This window comes from Leptopilina boulardi, unplaced genomic scaffold (genome assembly GCF_019393585.1).
Source record: "Leptopilina boulardi isolate dan_hultmark-lab unplaced genomic scaffold, ZJU_Lbou_2.1 LbouV2_116, whole genome shotgun sequence".
Classification (NCBI taxonomy): Eukaryota; Metazoa; Arthropoda; class Insecta; order Hymenoptera; family Figitidae; genus Leptopilina; species Leptopilina boulardi.
In genome coordinates this window covers 485,819-499,958 of record NW_026137659.1, presented here as the reverse complement: position 1 = coordinate 499,958, position 14,140 = coordinate 485,819, and positions in this window count along the sequence as shown.

Below are 14,140 nucleotides of genomic sequence, written 5' to 3'. Positions count from 1 at the left end.
TCTCCGCGACAAAAGGTACCTAAGCTCTCAAAATTTTTAGGTTATAGTCATAGTTTTACTTCAACAAAAAGTTCTATTTTAAGGCGCTTGTACACCTCCTCCGATTCTGAGTATTTCAGAGTTTTGACCAATTTTGATTGGCCCTCTTGGAAATTTTCCATTACAAAGCCAATCAAAATTGGTCAAAACTCTGACATACTCAGAAACGGAGGAGGTGTACAAGCGCTTTTAATTAGGCAAAATCAAAAATAGATTTTATTAAATATTTTAGATGTACTAAATACTTATAAACATCAATAGATTGTATAAAGAGTTGACCCTCTTTATGTATTTTCACTTCAAAAATCAAAAATATAACCTAAAAATTTTGGGAGCTTAGGTACCTTTTGTCGCGGAGCGTCACATATAAGGGAGAGTCCAGAATTGAACGTCGATGTATCATTCTGTCTTTGTACCTCCCATTATCTGTCCATAAGGCCGACGAGTCGCTATCAACGCGTCGACGTTCAAAAACCACCTATTCTGAGGCGTTTACGACGTTCTTCAATTTTCTCGCTATAAGCACTATGAGCATAAGTCTATCTTTTTCTATCTAATGGGACTAGAAAAAGATAGACTCATGCTCGTAGTGCAAAAGAGAGAATGTCGTAAACGCCTCTAAACTTTCCCTTACCTCACAAGTTTTATAGGTCCATTCCACAATAGCTAAACGCAAAGTTAAAGCGCACGCAAAGATGACGCGCGCGTTGGTTTGATTGGTTAGAACCAACGCGCGCGTCATCTTTGCGTGCGCTTTAACTTTGCGTTTAGCTATTGTGGAATGGACCATACGTATTTGAGGAGACGCTTGCTTTTCACCGAACTGTCAATACGTCGAGCAGACAAAATGTCGAATGGCAAATTGTCAATTGGACAAAATATTGAATCGCAAATACGTCGAATGGACAAAATATCGAAACGCTAATACGTCAAACAGACGAAATGTCGAAAAGCCAAAACGTCGAAAAGCCAATACGTCGAAACGCCAATACATCGAACAGACAAAATGTCGAAAAGCCAAAATGTTGAATATTTTATTTGGATTGAGTTAATATTAACTCAATCCAATTAAAATATTCGACATTTTGTCTGTTCGACGTATTGGCTTTTCGACGTTTCGACATTTTAGCTTTTCGACATTTTGTCTGTTCGACGTCTTGGCTTTTCGAAATTTTGTCTGTTCGACGCATTAGCGTTCCGATATTTTGTCCATTCGACGTATTTGCGATTCGATATTTTGTCCAATCGACAATTTGCCATTCGACATTTTGTCTGCTCGACGTATTGACAGTTCGGTGAAAAGCAAGCGTCTCGTATTTGAGGTATTTTACATCTCTTGTACTGCGCATGGCTGTTTCCGAAAAGGAATTTTTAGCGCACTTTTGATAAAGTGTATACTCAGGAAATATGCAGTGTCCTTTTTTTCACACGGAAAAACAAGGACACTGCATACTTCCCAAGTATACACTTTATCAAAAGGGCGCTAAAAATCCAAATTCGGAAATGGCCTAGAGCTGCGACTGTGTAGGCGGTTCCAGAATAGGTGCAAAAAGCAAGTGCAAGCTGTGCAAGTACAAGTCCGAATGCAAATCCCATGAGTGCAAGAGAGATAGATAGACTAACTATCTATTTCGCATTCATTAGATTGGCACTTGGACTTGTACTTGCTTTTGCACCTATTCTGGAACCGCCTTTATGGTACGGTCATAGCTTACCTGCATGCGGAAAGATGTGGCAAGGGAGCGGCATGAGTGTGAGCCAGTGGCGCACATTGGTTTTCGGAGAAGGAGAGCGGCGCTAACTTCTTGGGACCCCCCCCCTGCAAAAATTCTGACAAGCAAAAAAAAATTGCATGAAGGCGTAAAGTGTCATTTCCCATGTAACTTACAAATGGTTTCACCCTTTTTCTAAAAACAAAACATTTTGATAATTGTTTAATCAAAGTTAAAAATACGCGTGTTCATGCAATTTTTCAACTCAATATGTTTCAGCTCATTTTTATATGTAAAATTTTAATTTTTTATTTATATTTTTATCCACCCTCTGGACACCACCCACCCTTAGACCAGGGGGAGCGGCCGCTCCCCCTGCTCCAGCCGAGTGTGCGCCACTGGTGTGAGCGGAAAACACTCCTTCATGGCCTAGATACAAAACGCGGCAAGGGGACTGCAGCCTGAGTAAACCTGTATACTGAAACGACATGTCCTATGCAAGTTACTTAAAATGATTCTACAGTAAATCTGAATCTGTGAGTCCCCGACTTGGCTGGACGATTGCATGAGAGATACAAAGATATAAATAGTATTTTGGACAAGCGAATCGACACAAAAAAATTTCATAACTGTGAAAATTCTGAATGTGATTGACTTTATAAAAATTCCATATAAATGAAACTTTTAGTACCGACAATCAGATTTACATACATGTAAGTTTCCGTACTTAGGCCATTTCCTTAGCGAGAGAAACGATTGTTTGTGATTACCATTTCGTTAGTAAGAGTATTTTTGCTAATTTAAATTAGTTAGTACCATTTACTTAGTAAGGTAACTAATTAAATAGTTATTCTAACAAACTAATTAGTTAAACTAACTAATAAAATAGTTATGCCAACAAATAAAAATAGTAACCACACGGAAAGAATTTTGAGACATCTGCTGTGCGGATGCCTCGAGAACTACATGACATGCGCTGTACATTCACATCGCACGTCCCATGTCTCGAAAATGTACGTGTGATGTGCATTTTCGAGACATGAGGCGTGTTTTCTTTGCGCATTTGCTTTGCGCATCGCAAGATCGTCTGCTATAACGTAGTCTATGTCTCGAAAATGCACATCACACGTACATAACTCAAGCACAAACGATGCGTGGTAGGCAGCGCATGTGATGTCTCGAAATTCTTTCCGTGCACAACTAATAAATTAGCAGCGATATAGTTTACTAACTAAAAATGGTCACCTCGAAAATGGTAACCCCAACCAATCTTATCTCTCAGTGCACTTAAGGCCAACGCACAATAACTTCGTGATCGAGTTGCATGAGTTAGAAAAGGATACGTATATATCTCAGTCTTTCTAACTCATTGTTGTTTCACGTTCGCGAAGCTATTCTGCTTAGGCCTTTATAGAAACTCCTTTATATCTATTGAAGAAAGGTATAGTATAAGAGAATAATTTTTTATCAGCGTCTTCATTTACGTCTTCTTCGATTCGCACGAGATAGATAAAGATTAAAAATATGGAGATAGAAGTGTAAGTATATACATAAATATATATATAATTTTTATTTTCAGCCTATTGGCCCAGGAATGAACTTGGTTCAAATTATTACTACTAACATATATTCCTAACATATTAGCATTTATCCTTTTTATGCTCGCGTCACTTCCATATTTTTAATATCTTTAAAATACACTATTTAACATTTTATACCTTATATTATTTTTTGTACTTTATTTTATCAAATCTATTGACTTTAGATATATATACATTTTTTCTTCCATATTCTTTGCTCTGATTCCCTTAACAATATTTTTAGAAACTCTATATCTATTTTACCCTTTTTGTTTATTACAATTTGTATTTTATCAATCGCAGTATTTAAGAATCCCTGTGTCAATTTTTTTGTAACCTCGCATTCCTCCAACAAGTGCGCTCTAATGTACACGGGTTAAACGTTGACACTTTTATTTTTTTACTATCTTGTCTTTCGATATCTTTACATCTTTCCTAAACTTCCAGAGAAGTGTATATATTTATAATTAAACAATATAGGGTATACTAAGATATTGAAGGGCATTATACGCAATCCCAAAAATGCATTATTACATTATTAAAAGAAGAAAGTAAACTCGACTACTTGAGTACATTTTCCCTCTTTCATATAATTTGAATTATATTTTTTCAAAAAAAAATATATATATAAATATATTATATATATTACACACTTAGTAACTATTTTTAATTCTATTAGTAATAATAATTCGCTTACAGTTGTTATCAATTTAATAAAAAATTTACGTTTTTTGAAAGCTCATAACCAAACTTTTCAATTGTGCCATAGATCGTTATTCCGTCGAGCTCTTCAAATATTGTTTTATTAAACATAGCTTAATATGAAGTGGTTTAAATGTACTCATTATTAATATACTAAGTTATTAATTTTATACCGTAGAAAAATGTAACGAGAAAATGTAATTTTTATATCAACATTAAAGATTGATGTTCTTCTTTATGATATTATAGTTTTGCGTTGAAGAACAAACTACTATTTTATATTAAATTAATTAATAAATTAATAATTATTTTTTATAAAGGATATATTACAATTAATATTTTTGGGAATTTTTTTTTAGTCTATTAAATAGGCGTGGTAATGTTTACCATTACGAAAGACATCAGTACCTGGTACAGAGAGTGAACAATGGAGTAAAGTAAGTAATACATATATTATAATTATGATCGGAGGAATATGCCACTTGTCTGAATTATTATTATTTTGATTAAATACTGTAATAAAAATATAATTTCTCAAATGTGCTTGATACGTACGATTAAAGGAACTTATTCTGTTAAAAAAAGAATAAAAAGTAATTTATTTGGAAACAATCACTACGAGCGTGTAATAGTGACAACCGACCATTTTCTTAAAGGCACACAGCCTTTTCATTTTAGGCAGACCAGAATACCATTGTCTTCAATGACGCGGACTCTAATATATTTTAGTTGAAAATTCATTGATCCGATTTTCATAAATCTTCTAGATCAATTATTATTCATTTTTCTTATCAACAAAATATACAAAAAAAATTAAAAATTAATTGCAAAAAACCGCAAATAGCCACAACATTGGCAAAATAATATTCTGTACAATGTGTTCTCACGTCGAACTCATGCCATAGAGTGAGACTAAAGTAGAAAAGTGGCTTTAAAAACCTGTGCTGATTGAAGCTATTGTAAACGTCACATTTATTGAAACAATTATAAAATTTGGGACGCATTAATAAGCTGTAAAGAAATTTTTTTTAGAATTTTGATTTAACAGAATCTCATTCTGTAAAATATTAATTTTGCGCAGAATATTTATTTGTTCGAATATTAATGTTTTCGAAAATACAAATGTTCGAAAATTAATTTGACAGTGTTTTTATTTAGATGAAAATTAATTTGACAGAAATTTAATTTGATCGAAACAGAAATGATTCTGCCAGAAATAATTCGGCGGGAATTATTTGTGTCCCATTGATTTTCGACCATTTAAATTTTCTAGAACATTAATATTCGAGCAAATTAATATTCTTTCTTATTTCCTTTTTGCAAAAATAAGATTTTTTTAAATTGCAATTCTGGAAAATTAATATTCTACAAGACAACGTTTCGATAAATTTGCATTTTATAAATCATTAATATTAATAATTGATATAATTAATATTCATAAAAGTATATGATAATATACTCTTTGTAATAATAATTATCTGAAAAATTGTTTGATAACTTTACAATGTAATATACCCAAGTAGCACGTAATATTACAGTAATATTACTGTAATATTAAGTGCTACTTGGGAAAGTATCTGTTTAATGTGTTCGTTATAAGAGACATTTTTTCAAACATTTTTATAGCCTCCCCTGATCGAGCACGTTTAGGCGCTTCCAGTGTAATTGAGAGCTATGAAGCTGAATCCGGAATGAGCCCGTAAACGGTACATTATAACTTTAACATCAATGTAGACTCAGCATGATGGTTGAGGGTTTTTGGTTTCAGAGCCAACTCATCAGAAGACTTTCAAGAATGAGTTATAAAAACTCTTTTTTTTATTAGAATTATTGACTTTAAATAAAAACAAAATGTAACGAACTCTTAATTTATTATAATAATTTAAGCTACATTTATATTTTTTGTGATGCGTATGAATATCCCATAACAATCATTAGCTAGTTTTTTCATTTGACAGAATTTCTTTTTAAACGAATTTTCATTTTTCGAATTAGCATTTGAATTGAGGTGTTTGCACACCTCACATTCAAAATATTTTAAATTCTCCGCTAAAAAATTTCATCTGTACAAAATATAGATGGTCACAAGTTTTCGGTATATCGAAAACTTGTGAGGTGTGCAAACGCCTTTACTTTCTTTGTGAACAAAATTTTATTTAACATAATTTTTAGGTACCGAATTTTTATTTTAACAAATTTCTTTTTATCCACCTTTAATTTAAAAGTATTATAATTTAACTCAATTTTAGTTTATCATAATTCTCATTTATGTTTTTTGAATTAATGTTTAATAGAATTTAAATTAACAAGAATTTATACACGGAGAAACTTTAATTTATAAAATTTGATATTATAATACTAAATTTTACAAAAAGCCAATAGTAAACGAGGATATAGCTCACCTTTGTGAAAATTACTATTTAAATATTATACTGAGTGAGTATTCTTAATTTGGAAAGAGTAATATAATAATTATGGATTTATATTTCTAAACAGTAGAAAATTTTAATGAAAAAAATAGGAAACTGAAGTTGGTGAATCGTTGAAAACGAGCTTTATAAATATATTAATAACTGAAAAAGAATTATGAAATTTACAAAAACTATGGTAAATATCCATCCCATGTGAAAATAAAATTACTATAGTATTTTGGGAATATTGACATAAAAGTTTTTAGCCCTCCACAATAATAGAAAAAAAATTACTACTACATACTAAATTTTACCATAGTCGATATTAAATGTTCCAAGTTGCACCTTCAAATATCACAGTAAACATATTATATTATATATATCACACATATTACATATTCTTGAGGAACGCACGCTTTTAATACAATACAAAGAACTTATTCTAATAATACACACATTCACATAATCGTCGCAATACATGCTTGAGAAAAAAGGGAACTTCTTTATATACTAAACAACACAAAGTATTGCCGCTTGCGAGAGAATTTCTACAAATATATATCTAATTTAATATTTTAAATTTATTTAAATTTATTAATTAAAATATAAATTATTAGTATAAATAAAGTAAAATTTAAATTAAATTCTCAAAATTAAATATTATTCAGTAAATTTCATTTTGTGTTTCCTTCACTGTTTAACTTTTTGAATAATTTTAATTAAAAATTTGGAAAATTTCTTCAAAATTTTAACAATAATTCAAAAAATTTAGTTTTTTTAAAAAAGTTATTATTTTAAATAAATATAATAAATAAATTCTAAGAATTACTTTTTTACAATGATTACTTGATATATAATTTTTTGGAAACTATTTTTTGTTTTGATTTTTTATTAAAATTTTTCAATATTTGATTTTCATAAATTTTTATGAAACACTTAAAATAAATAAATTATTTTCAATAAAATACACAATAATAATAAACACATATTTAAAAATAATTTTTTATATGAAATTATACATTTGATTTAATTATTATTTAATTTATCTAATTTGTTAAATCTAAATATTGAATAAAATGTTCAAAATAGCCATTTCTCATATTTGCAAACTATATACTTAATACAAACATATTGATAATATTACTATTACGTGATTAAACCCAATCGGTTATATTCGGCAATAATCGGATATTTTTCGTACATCATCGGTAAAGTTCGACCAATCGAATGCTACTAAGAAATAAAATTCCTATTTTCAATGGGAATGTTTTCAAAAAACAATTTTAGATGTTACAATAACCAATTTTAAGATGAACAATATTTTTATCACCTCAGCTTCTTTCCAATAAAAATAGTAATATTTGTAAAACAGAGTGTAATATGTGAAATTTCAACTGCTACTTTTCATAATTATTCTAGTCAAAATTCTTTTTGTGAATATCTCTTTTTCCTAATTTACAATTATTACAATAAGGAGTTGGAATGATTAATAATTATTAATAATATACTATACTTTTAAATGATACCGATAAATTTATTTTGTAATACAGTAGTAGAAAATAATGTCATTTTTGTCACTTCATCCTCTCTTACTATTGATTTTTTGTAAAAATAATTATTATAATGTCAAATTTTACAAACTAAAGTTTCTCCGTGTACTTAACAGAATTTCAGTGTGATCAAATGTTTATTTAACAGAATATTCTTTCAACATAATTTCATTTAGCACACTTTTTATTCAAAAGAATTCTTAACACGAATTTTTATTTATCAGAATTATTATTCAACAAAATTTCGTCTGAGTCCAATTTTTAAAGCTCAGAGTTTTCATTAAACTAAATCTTCATTTGTCCGAATTTTTGTTAACACAAAATGTCATTTAATAGAAATCTTAAAACTGAGAATTTTCATTTATCCTACATTACAAATGATCGAATAATCAAGTGGCATAAATATTTTGGCGCCAATATTAAAATTGACCAATCACGATTTTCTTGACAGTTTCTGATTAGTGGACCCAGACGAAATTTTGTTTAATAATAATTCTGATAAATAAAAATTCGTTAATTCTGTTAAGTATAACTTCTTGTTAATTTAAATTCTATTAAACATTGATTCGAATAAAGTAAAATTCTATATAATCAAATTCTATAAAATGAAAATTCTAAATAATTCACATTACGGAATAATTATGCGCCCCAGAATATTCAATTAACATAATATTCTTCTTTTCAAATAATCATTTTATAGAAAGTGCAAATGGTCTTTTTTCCAAATTTTTTTTTTAATCGAAAAAATTTTTAAATAGAAAAATTTAAGGTAATATATAATAAAACCGTCTTCCTTACGTTAAGACGAATCGATTGGTGTATATAAAGCATACATTTGATTTAAATTTAAATATAATTAATGAAAGTTAAAAAATCAAAAATTCACATTTTGGTTATAAAATTTTGTATTTTAAATCAATTTAAATCAATTAAATAAGTGAAAGATATTTATTGCTTCCTCCGAGCAGAAAAAAATTTTTTGCTTCACACAATGAGGAAGCAAAATGTTCATGAAATGAACATGAAGGACCCCCTACTTGTTTTTAAGTGTATAATTTGAATTTAATTCTTTTAATATTCAACAATTTTGAAACGTTGCCGCGAACTTACAGCTATTTATCCTCAAAATGCGATATATAGTATGAAGTAATTATGTACAATAGACTCGTGACGATTTGTTTCAGCTTTCAGCTTTTCTTACATGCGCAGCTTGTTGTTATCGATGAAACCGCCCTGACCTAAGCTATTAGATTGAAGCAGGAAAATATGATGAAACCGTTGAAATAAATCATCTTTAAAACCTGATCTTATTTTCGTAATAAACATCAGATAAAATTATTTTGTTATTTTGACAATAAATAGCTAACAGTATTTTAGCACTTCTTACACCTTTTTTAAAAGTTTACGAAAATAAAATACAATAAAAAGTTTAATATAGGATAATTAACATTTGTTTGTAATAAATTGTAAATAATAATTTTCTATATACCAAATTTAGAAAGTAAATATCTTTACTTTACTAACATAAAATTATTAAATAATTGAGCTATTATAGTAAATTTAACTTGAGAAAATTGATTATTTGAAATAGAAGTAAAATATAATAATTTAATTAAAATTTTTTTTCAGTTATTGAGTTAACAAAATGAATAAATTTTTAAATTGATTAAAAAAATGATACAAGTTTTAATAAAATATTTCAAGAATATTTTGTTTAATAAAACTTTTATTTCGAAATAATTTGCTCAAAATTTTATAAATTATTTCTTGTTTGTTTTTGATATTTTAAGTTATAAATTAAGAAAAAATTTGGTTTTTTGTTCTAAGTCAAAAACTGAAAAAGATTTTCTACCGACCGTATACCTCTGCATAATAAGAGGGTTTTTGTGGATCGACTCTCAGCGCCGCCATTTTAATTTTTTTACCTTTTAAAAATAATTTTTTAATAGTTTAATATGTACTTAACAATAATATATAATTGATTTTTTAATTTATTTTATTCTGTTCTTGAAAAAAAATCTTAAAAATGGGTCTGATTTTTGGTCTTCACAGTAGTCTAACCCCTTAATATAAATAAGTAATAAAAAAAAACAATATTGTATAGGGTCAATTGGGATAAATGGGGACAGGGGGTAAATAGGGACAAAAGGGGTTGGAGCTTTATTTACAGTTTTTAAATTAAGTTCAACGTCAATATTTTAACCTCAGATCACCTACAAGAGGTTCTGAGTATTGCCAAGCTTTTATCTTGACAATTGGCAGCAAGATAAAAAAAGTTATCGCTCAATGCATAAAAACTTGAAAATCAAAGTCAAGTCAAGTCATAAGGAATAAGAAAAAATTTTTGTATGATTTCTAAGTCTGTTTTTTTTCAAATGCGAGACAAAATACTGAAATAAAAAAATAATAAAAAAATTCCAATTGGTTTAACTATTATATATCTACTACAATTTTTAAAAGAAATTTTTCATCCCTTAATACAGTAATATACTTAAGGAATCTTTTTTCTTAAACCTTTCTTAGAAACTATGATGTCCCCATTTACCGCAAATTTTAGGAAATTTTCTAAATCTTGGTTAAATGGGGATAGTCAGTTTCATGCGTTTAAAGATTATCTAAATTTTTTTCTGATGCATAAAATTAATCCTGGAAATGTAAATAACAACTTTAAAAAATAAAAACTTACCTTTTAAAGGAAAAAACTTACGTAATTTTTGAAAAATAGGGATTTTGTCCCCATTTACCCCAACTGACCCTATATAACGAAGTAATATCTTCTGTGACGTACCTTTTTAATGTTAATTTTGGCATATTCTTTCGAAATGCTATAATAATAAATTAATTAGTTCATTCTTAGAATAATTGAATTTTGTTTTTATTTATATAATATTTTATTTCAGATATTTGATATGTCGATATCATAAAATGAAGTCGTGCCTAGCGTACGGTAATATTGCCAGAAATGGAAATTTTAAATTAACAAGAAATCATAACCATTTGCCGGACCTTCGAATAGAAAGAGAGCATTCGTTACGAAACGAACTAATAAACAGTGCCAGGTCGCAACCCGATTCCCTAAGGCAGCTACACAATAACATCGCCCCTATGTAATTTCCCCTTTCTTACTCCTCTAATGCAGAAAATAAAAAATTTTAACGGGACGCATGAATAAGTTCTGAAAATAAATTTGTAGAATTTTCATTTAATAGAATTTCATTAGATATAATTTTAATTAAACCGAATTTTATTTATTCGAATTTTTATTTAATGTAGTAGTCATTTCAAAAGATTTTTATTAGATAGAATTACCTACATTACATAGAATTTTCTTTTAGATGAATTTTCATTTGTTCGAATTATTATTTGATAAAATTTCTATATAAACTATTTTTCATATTACAGAATTTGTACTTAACAAAAAAATTAATTTTCATTTATAAGCCATTTCAAATGGACGAATAAACAATCAATGAAAAGATTTCGTCATATTTTTAAAAGTAACCAATTATGTTAAATGATATTTCGGTTAATTATAAATTTTGTAGTATGTAAAATCTGTTATATAGAAATTATGTTTAATAATAATTTCAACAAATGAAAATTCATCTAAAAGAAAATTCTATGCAATGAAATTCTACTTAATACAAATTAATTAAAATAGTTAATGTGTTAAATAAAAATTCTATTAAGTGCATTTTCTATTATATAAGAATTCTCTAATATAGAAAATAGGTTTAATAAAAATTCTGCAAAATAATAATTCGAACATATAAAATTCGGCTCAATGAAAATTAAATCTAATGAAATTCTATTAACTAATTAATTAACTAATATAAACTAATCTACCCAAATAGCACAACTATTTGCAGCAATTTTGCAGCAAGTTTGCAATGCCAAGTTTGCAAAATTGCACTGCAAATTTGTGTCAAATAGCGAAATGTCCTTCCTTTTCCAAGTTTGCATTATAAGTTTGCAGAAAAATTTCTTAGAAAGTTTGCAGAAAATTTTTTAGGAAATTTGCAGAAAAATTTCTTAGGAAGTTTGCAGAAAATTTTTATGTCAAACTTAAAGAAAACTTGCAAACATTTTTCGAATAAAATTTTGAAATTTTTGAGTTGTAAATATGATGATATTTTGTTACTGGATAACTTTTCTATGGAAAAGGCCACTAAAATCTATTGCGCAGCCCTAGGTGCCATAGATAAATACTGCGCATGACATGAACTTGAGCAAATAATTAGCAAGTTTTCTTCAAGTTTGACATAAAAATTTTCTGCAAACTTTCTAAGAAATTTTTCTGCAAACTTCTTAAAAAAAATTTCTGCAAACTGGTTAAGAAATTTTTCTGCAAACTTTCTGAAAAATTTTCCTGCAAACTTATAATGCAAACTTGGAAAAGGAAGGGCATTTCGCTATTTGACACAAATTTGCAGTGCAATTTTGCAAACTTGGCATTGCAAACTTGCTGCAAAATTGCTGCAAATAGTTGTGCTATTTGGGTATTCTAACTAATTTGTTTTCGTTCCTTTCAGGCATGGATGTGCTGAATTACGTGTTCCACTGGAACGCATTGCTGGAACTTTAAGAAGAATTCGCAGGACAGACGTCCCCCCAGATGCAGAAAATTTAACGGACTATGTAAACAAATTAAAAGAGCCACAATGGAGGCGTTTAACTGAGTTTGAAAACTTTTCATTAAAATTAGAGCTCATTAGAGAAGAGAACTTCTCTTCAGCTCTATTTTTAATAAATGAAGCTTCCGAAGAGCTTCTGCAAGATGGAGAATGTATACTGCACATTTCAAAGAAATGCATTCCATCTTCCCAATGGTCCGAACAACTATTTTCAATACTGAAAATAGTTGACAATTATGTGAGTTTAATAGACTAACATAAATTATCATAAAAATTAACATAAATTTCTGTTAAAACAATATACTTCCTCCATAAAGAAGCAAATTCGTAACCAATGACTTTTTTCCAGGAAAATAAAAAATCTAGTTCTTGTTTTAATATTCAAGTTATATCCTCTTTTCCATTCTTAAATAAATAATTAAATTTTTTTTAGGCATTTCCGTGTGCATGGGCAGTCATGGAGGGAGAGACTTCAGATGAATACAAGGCAATTTTGAGATATATAAAAAATATAATTCCCAATTTTAAAATGGATGTTTTAATCGCACCTCACAATAATAATATAAGATCGGCAATTTCATCCATATTTCCTGATGCTGAAATCCTTCAAGATTTGTATAGTTATCAAGAGGTAATATTTTGTAATTATTATTTTTTCTTGAATCAATCGACGTTAACTGTGAAGAAGTATTTTGATAATTGTTGGAAAATTAAAAACATTCATGAATATTGTTGGTTCATAACAAAATAAAAATAAAACACTTTTAACCATTTGTTGAAATTTAAAATTTTTATATAGTTTTTTTATACTAACATATTTCAGCAAATTTTTTTAACCTTATTAGAAGGAGTAACTGGGGTGTCTAGACACCCTTAGCAAAATTCAAATGTTCGACAAATTTTTCATTTCCGCAAGTCTTGTTCAACTTTGTTTTATTTTATCAAAAAAATCAATAAAACTATTGTTTTCCTTACTAAAAAACCAGTAAAGAACTATATATAATTAGTTTTATGTTACATAGAAACTTTTTACACAAGTTCAAAGTTGGGGGTGTCTAGACCCAGTTACCCTTCCCTAGTGAAAAAAAACACGTATAATTATACATATAATAATACGTATAATTATACGTACTATTATACGTATTATTATACGTATTATTATACTTATATTTATATGTATTATTATACGTATAATTATACGTGTTTTTTTCAATAGGGTTTAGAGGGTGAAAAAATTAAGTTACTCCTTCTAGGGTTAAAAATAGTAATAAATTAAAAATCTAGAGTAGGGATTGTAATTAAACTTATATGAAATGTACATTGGGCTTCTATATATTTCATTACAAACCTTGCCCTAGGAAGTAGAAAGTACATTTATTTAAATATCAAAAAAATCACCATTGATTTATATCAAAAAAATTTTAAATTATGAATTTTGTAAAACACGTTGCTGAAATATGTTAGTATCAAAAAAGTATATGAAAGTCAAAAAATGGTTAAAAGAATTTTAAT